The 8,032-nt window shown below is 35.8% G+C and overlaps 1 long non-coding RNA gene across 1 annotated transcript in view; it reads left to right on the top strand.

The window, feature by feature from the left end:
- The window catches only part of LOC127856593 (uncharacterized), a 15,437-nt gene extending 12,679 nt beyond the window's left edge, over positions 1-2,758 (top strand). Inside the window, exons 3-4 of the long non-coding RNA XR_008038130.1 lie at positions 1,246-1,520; positions 2,658-2,758. This is a non-coding gene — a long non-coding RNA (uncharacterized LOC127856593). The remainder of the gene's footprint in view (positions 1-1,245; positions 1,521-2,657) is intronic.
- The last annotated feature ends 5,274 nt before the right edge of the window (positions 2,759-8,032 follow it).

The raw sequence follows: 8,032 nt of genomic DNA, 5'->3' as shown, positions 1-8,032 counted from the left end.
CGATTACATCGAGGGTATTCTTGGTGACTGTTGTCAAATGATTAGTATACATTTGCTGGAAAGGTTTGACATTTCCGACCATGATTAAAGACTTATAACGCTAGGTCACGTTTATCCTTTTTAACATGTTGAGTGACATTTCCGCAGCTTGGCATCTGCACAACGCAGATTGTGCAGCGTATTGCTAGCATGCTAGCGTATTTAAATCTCCACATCACATTGCTATTCAGCAGTCGTCTATTAAAAGCCTCATATTATAAATGACCTGCGCTCAGCAAACATACTACGCCATTCAGACGCAGCAGATAGTGGAATATATTAATTATTCATAAAAAATCTCTTCCGCGACACGTATAATACAACAATTGTATATTGATTTTTTTCTGTATACGATCCGTTCAAAAATATGCTGTTTAACACGATATTAACATTATGTGTTCATTTTGTAACAAATATGGTTGAAGAACTCTAACCTCTTGCATAAATTATACAATTCTTTCTCGTTATCAGGTTAATCGTAGTTAAGAGCGAACTGACTTGAATTATGTACACTGACATTAGCTGTCCACTAGCGCGAACAACTAAAAATCAAAATTTGCCATAAGCACTATTCAAATAAAAGTAACAAACATATATGTTGTTTATGTGATTAAATGTTGCAAACAAACATGAATGTTTGACAAAGGTTATTAGTTTACACAGATATAAAATAATCTATTATATAGTTCCTTTTCGAGCGTGTTTTGACCATTTTGTTCGACCAATGTAAATGTTTGATCCCTTGGCGTATCGCTGTGTTGAATTGAATTTATCCAAACATACCACACAATGTTATTGTTAAACATTTGTTTTAGTTCGTTTTATGGTGCCATAATACTAGTAATTATTAGTATTAAATTGCCTTTTGTATATGTCAGAAAGATATATTGCAGAAAAATGCACACACAGCAATCCTTTTTTAACTGAATATCGTTCATGATAAAACACGAAAAAACACGTTCAAAAGTTAGATTGTTACTTCAAATGCCAGTCATATACTTCGTAAAAACTTTAATTGCTGGGTGTGAGTTGCAGCTGTCGACATTTGTAATGCTATTTAATGCCATGCAGGAGCAGCAATTCTCATCTAATTTCCAACACGCACATTCGTATTTGAAAAGGTTTGGTATATTATTCTGTTTAATCATGAAATAGTGTATTGTTAAAGTGTCTCTAGTTCTTGTAATCGTTCATTATAATTTGCAGATTCGCAATTATGAAATCGCTGGCGTTGATGTGTCTCCTTGTTGCGGTTGCCGTCGCTGTTCTGCCGATTAAAAAACGTGGACCGAACATACACAAAATTCACAACGTCCAAGATATTCTAAAGATGAAGACGCTTCAACGCCGCGATAATGCTGGAGATGATATAAACGGCAATGACGCTGACGACCTACTTTTAAGAGTGGCTAGGGATGACGCTGGACAAGGATTCGGTGGCGGGGGTAATTACGGTGGCTGGGGTAATTACGGTGGATGAGGTAATTACGGTGGATGGGGTGGTCGATAATCAACGATGGCCGGTATGCATATATATTACATGTGGTGTTATAACTAAAACAAAACGTGTTTTATAAGGTTACATGAATATACACCCTATTTGATTCTTAAAAAATAATGTTTTATTGTTTATTATATTTGGGAAATATATGTTGTAAAATTTTCCCCGCTGCAACAGAGCACATATGAAAAAAAGACAAACCTTATGGCAGTGTCTGCCATTCCCATTCGAATGTTTTAGAGTTGATGCTCTTTTTACCGGTTGGGTGAGCAATTTAACAAAATGTACTGTATACGAAAAGGCCGAGTTCAAACTCACGAATCTCGCACTATATACACTATACATGTGTGATTTTCATTGATCACAGCAAGTTGACTTTAAGAGATTTTGTGTGTAACAATTTAAGAACAAATATGAAATTTGTTATATCAATGTCATCTTCAATGCGTGCTTGTATGTTTCACATTAACATAAATGCTATAATTTCGATATCTAGATAATAATGCAGCGGGATCGTTCAATGCCTGATATAATTTTCGTATTGTATGGAATGCACAACCTATGGTGCTATGCCAACCATAGTTGATGCTAATCTTTGGGGAATGAACTAATTATTAACTGTAGTGATGACATCCATTTTTTTAATGATTGCATATTAGAAAAAAAACGAAAGTTTGTTTTCATAATTCTCATAGTTTAATGACGTGTTGATATATTCTTCATAAGCGTTTGAAAAATAAGAATTACTAGTCGCTAATTAAGTGGGCAAATGTCGATCAACACGTTCAGTGCCAGCAGACCATGCGTCCCGACGTCCTTTCATCGGCGTTACAAAAATATTCTTCAAATGGATTACGTCTTTTAAGTGTAGTGTATTATTTTGCATAACTATATACACGTGTTGTTTTGCTGTTGTTTTGACAATTATATTTACAAGTAAATATCAGTTATTTAAAAATATTTGTTAATATTATAATATAATGTAGATATCACATGGGACAGTATATTTATTTCCGGTACAGACAATTATGTGTGAAATTACGTGACTATTATTTTAGCTCAGATAACGTTGCATTGTTGGGCATACATGTTTTATCACCTCTTCATTTCATTTCAGAACGTATGCGTATGACCAAGACGACGTTTGTATGAGTGCATCAACATACTGTATTTCCGCTTTTCTGTATTGTTGATGTAGTAGTAAAAGATCGCAGCATGCCAACGTCATTGTTTTGATACCGATCTCAATGGTACAAGTCGACGTATAAGGAACGAGGTCTGATGGGTTGTATAGCCAGGTCTAGGATATAGGTATTGCACAACTTTAAGTTCGGACAAAAGAGAGAGAGAGACATTTATTAAATTTCGCTGTAGATTTATTTACTCAATAAAATAAGTAATATCAATTATAAAGGACAAATGAAGCAAACATCACACTACTAAAGTACTTGTCATATTTAAAAAGTGGTACCACCTAAACGCCACAGGAGAGAACGACACATTATTTAACCAGCGCGTGTGGCTTTATTCTGTTTGGACCAACGAAGTATAAATGCATATTTGCCGAGCTCTGGGAAGCCCGCACGTAAAATGTTAACTCAGATTATCCTTTGCATTCTACACAGGCTTATCAGGAACAAATCTTCCCGCCTGGATTTTTGTTTAGAAGACACTTTCTTTAATCAAAAACATTCCATAAAAGCGGACAGCGTTGTTCCTTACTAGCCAGTGCAGACTGCAAACGATTTCCAGCAGTACGGCTCATAACATTCCCATCACACATTTGTAGAATAAAATAATAATTGAACTAACATGACATGACAATAAATTGATCATGAGCGTCACATTCGAACAGAAAAACTTTTGATATTATAATAATAAATGGATCAACTATAATGCAATACTAGTATGTGTTTTTCATTTACAAATAAATTGCAGATATGGTCCAATAACATAGCAAACGATGAAAATCTAGAAAATCTATCAAGACAGAAATTCTTGTTACAAGTGTTACTTTTATAACAGAACACCAAGTATAAGCAAATTCTGATTACAACTGCAATGACCAGCTTGGAATGGTAACTGCAAAGCATGTGCGGTTCAAATCGGTTCGACATCAAGTACATGTAACCACTAAACTAAATCGCATCATAGAAGGAAATTATCAATATTCATTCCTTTTACATGAATGCTTTGCGCTACATTAAAGGATGGTACTTTAGAAGCATAACAAAACACTTTATGAAAAGAACTATAATATTTTAACGAATGTTGTAGTAAACTTTATATGTGTTTAAAGTTGATGTATATAATTATACTGGCTACAAAAAAGATTTGAGTAGGATCAACAGAAAAAATCAAGAAGATCGGCAAATACACAGATATATCATTCAGAACTGAAAGAGACGGTGCCAATGATGTGCTGTACCTCGCCTTAAATGATCCTCTTAATGATTGATTATGGAACAATACAATATTATCTGAAATGACCGCAGGCACAAACAAATTAACCTCGGCTGCGCCTTGCCTCGAAGTTTCCCTAAACAATTCCCTGAGTAACTTCCTGACAATCAAACCAGTGTTATAGTTGATTGTTGATACATCTGCTCAATTTGCCTTCAATTTAGCCTGATGGGTGTTCGTCATATACAGTCGACTCTCGTTATCTCGACATCGGATATCTCGATTTTCTCGATATGTCGAAGTAAGCTCAATGTCCCAACTTTTTTTCCTTTTTTATCTATATTAATAAACATCGCATATCTCGATTTTCGTTATGTCGAATAATTCGATAATCTCGATATAAAAAGTTGCCCCGAGTCCCGATTTTACATGTATTTACTGTGGTTTATCTCGAAGTGCGAATAACTGTTCCAGTGTCTGGAAAGGTGAGAAAATTTTGATACTTCAACGTCCCGCTTCGCCCGGCTGCTCCTGATACTGTGCGGTAGACCATTGATCCGTTAATTGCATCAATGATCACACGTGTGTAATGTCGTTTGCCATTAACACTTGAGTAGGCCTGTCACTTTATAACCTGTGGTTTTATTTTATCCTGTACTAATAATCGATTGAACTTTGCAATTTAAACTACAAAATGTACATTTTCAGTTCAGTATTCCGGAACGTGATTTACGCATGTTCAGATGAAAAACCCCCGTCTTGATTGGACGTCAATTGCATCATAACTTTAAATAGCAACATTACCGGATTTTTACTCGACAGTTTAGAAAATGATAACCGCATGTGTTTATGCAAAGTAGTAACACTTAAAATGTCATTTTAAGCATTTAAATAGCAAATTTAGTCGTTCCTCGTAAAAACGCGTATATATAGGGTAGTAGAGAGTATTATGCCACACGGTGACGACTTTAGCTAGACCACTTAGCAGGTATATAGATGTTAAAAATTTCGTCTCATTTTTTTCTTTGAAAACACCTTATCGGTTATCTCGAACTCTCGTTATCTCGATATTTTTTCATGTTCCCGCCGACTTCGAGATAACGAGAGTCGACTGTAATTGGATTAACTTGATCTTTTACACAGTGAAAAAAGTCGTTATTTACTTTTATATATGTTTCATTTTAAGCTGTTGTATAAAACCATGGTCTATTAACGGTTTTCATGGTATTTACCAAATGCCTGTTTAGCACCATGGAGGCCCATAAGAAGTGAAACGTTTGGGGCTTACGCCCCAGGCCCGAAGTCGGCCTAGTGCCTACTAGAACGTCAGTAACTAGTCGATTTCACACGTTTAAATTAGCCTACCACTACAAAGGCTGACAAGACATTAAACGTGACAATGTCGGAACTTAACATTGATATAAAATAATTTACTCTGTCAAGTCATTAGATAAGGCTAAGAAGTAAGTACAAAAATAGTTCGTCACGGTTTCATGGGGTCCCTAAAGTCGCGGGTCTCATAGGCAGTTGCCTACTCTGCCTTAAGGGTAATCCGGGACTGTATTTACCCATTTACGTAATGTTATGAACTGCGTATCTTTTTAGTTATATAACGGTTTGGTCATTTAACGGGTGTATCTATCAAAAAGTATGTTTTATGTTGATCTGCGTAACTGCTCAATATATCGGAATTGGTTTTTAATCGGTGTATCTTTCCTCTAAGCTACTCAACGACTGAACACTGGTCCCGTCCGAGACATAGGCCGCCAGGTATGTTGCTTATCGCATCTGTTCAATAAAAAGATATAAATATATTTCCATAAGGAACATCAACAAAAATGTCAGTGCAGTCAAACCAATTGTTCAGGACAGACAACTTTCGTACATCAGTCATTGTTTGGATAGCAGCTTTTATCAATAAACAATATGACTATTTGCATACTGGAGAGTATCAGGTAAGACAAACTGACAGAATGTTGTTTTGACGTAAACTTTAAAGTTGTTTTTGTCATTCACAAATAGTTAAACATAAATGCATATTCTTATGTCAACGTGAATACAGTTGACCTTAATATAATCATGATCGCGTAAAGATTATCACGCATACTATAATAATATTTTTTGTGTTTTTGAAAGAAGTAACAAAATCAGGAGAGGGGTAGTGTCATTATTGATTTTATCTATCACTTTTGCACGGGTGTTAATACACAGCGCTTAATCTATTGGCCAAGATCGTTGACGCGTTATTCACAGTTGGACGTCTCGCAATAAAACATCCCGAATTCAAAGTGCCAATCATTTCAATTGTTATATCCATAGATTAAATTCAAAATCTCAGACTGTTCCTCTGTATATATCGGGACTGGTCGTCTGGCTGAGATAAGTGTATTTTGAAGTTTATGAGGTCCTTCCGCGTCAAAGGTTGCATTAAGTGAGAATCCGGAGTGTGTCCGAGCGCTCCTACTTAATAAACTTGCTATAATTCCGAAAGCTGGAACGAATTACAAGTTATAACTGATAATTTAAGCTATTTACATTTTACTGAAAGGCATTCATTAGAATTACTTTGAACTGCATTATTTCCTTATTTAAACGCACAACTAAAACTACTGTTCATGAAATGATATAAAACGCACTATAAATAGTGAACTAGAACTTCCCTAACAATGAGATTAGTTACATTTATTAATTTAAAACACATTCGTGTCATGCTCGCAAGCGAGGACATCTCAACAAAGCGACGAAGTTTTACATGATTCTGACAGTGCTTTGTGTTTTGCCTGACCCATTTCCTTTTAAGACATTAACCGCCGTGTCTCATGCGTGATAAAGTGTTATTTATTTTTTTAAGTGCCTTTTTGTTCAAAATTATGAACATCATTGTTCATATCGCGTGTGTGTGAACGTCAGAGTTCATTTACAGGTCATCGCCGAGTCTTCACGAACACCTGATGTGCTGACATTTGAGGTAGCAAGCCGGTGACGGCAACAACGGCCAGAAACTTAGAAAGGAGGCGCAGCGCACACGAAGCAGGAAGAAGAAGTCTTTAAATAAATTATCAGTACTCCATGTATCAACATATTCGTATGAAAGATTAACCATAGGAATAGGTCAAAATACTGTTTGTAGACGCATATGCGAACCGGGGTCGATGCCCGCTTACGATTATTTACTGGTAACTAGATATCCTGTATATTTTCGTTTTGGTTGCTGTTAAGTAAAGAAACAAACTTGCCGATTCTGTGTAAATTTGCTTAAACTGCTTTAATATGTAATATGCATGTAATAAAAAACATCATCTCTGTTTTTCTTAAAGTCGGAACAAAACCATTTAATTGATTATTGTTTTATTAATGCATGTTAATATAATAAACGAACGTTGCATGGTAAAAAACAAAATAAACACACGAAAAATATTCAGTATAAATATTAACAAAACAAACGGCTTTTATTTACGGTGGCATAGAGGTGACATTCACTTTTTTTAATTGCACTCCTCTTTTATCTATCTGCTGGCCTCGACTAAGTAACTCGAGGCCACGACTCACTAACTCGTGGCCACGAGTTAGCTATGTCGTGGCCACGAGATACAAAAAGGGGAGTGAAAAACTAAATAAAAGAGGAGTGCAATTAAAAAAGAGCGGTGCAGTAAATAAAAGAGGGGCGCATGAAACAAAAGAGTGGAGAATTTTGGCTATCTAGAGTGAACTAGTTAGTCAGCCAATCAAATTTTGCGTAACATGTGTAAATACTCTGTACGCATATATAAAGCTGACCAAAGCGTGCTTTTACTGCGATGATTTCTCCCCTTCGTATAAAGATCACCATAAACGACCATATGCTACAATTTGATTTTGGTGACTAACTCGTGGCCACGAGTTAGCTAAGTCGGGATCTCGAGATCTTGAAATTCTATCCATTTTTGGTTCATGCCCCATTCCTTTATTAACTGCATCGCTCTTTTTTAATTGCACTCCTCTTTTATTTAGTTTTGCACACCTCTTTTTTTCTATCTCGTGGCTACGACATAGCAAACTCGTGGCAACGAGTTAGTAAGTAACTCGAGTTTCTAAGTCGTGGCAACGAGA

Source organism: Dreissena polymorpha, chromosome 13, assembly GCF_020536995.1.
Source record: "Dreissena polymorpha isolate Duluth1 chromosome 13, UMN_Dpol_1.0, whole genome shotgun sequence".
Classification (NCBI taxonomy): Eukaryota; Metazoa; Mollusca; class Bivalvia; order Myida; family Dreissenidae; genus Dreissena; species Dreissena polymorpha.
The sequence above is the reverse complement of the archived record's forward strand: the minus strand, read 5'-3'. Positions and strand labels throughout refer to the sequence as shown.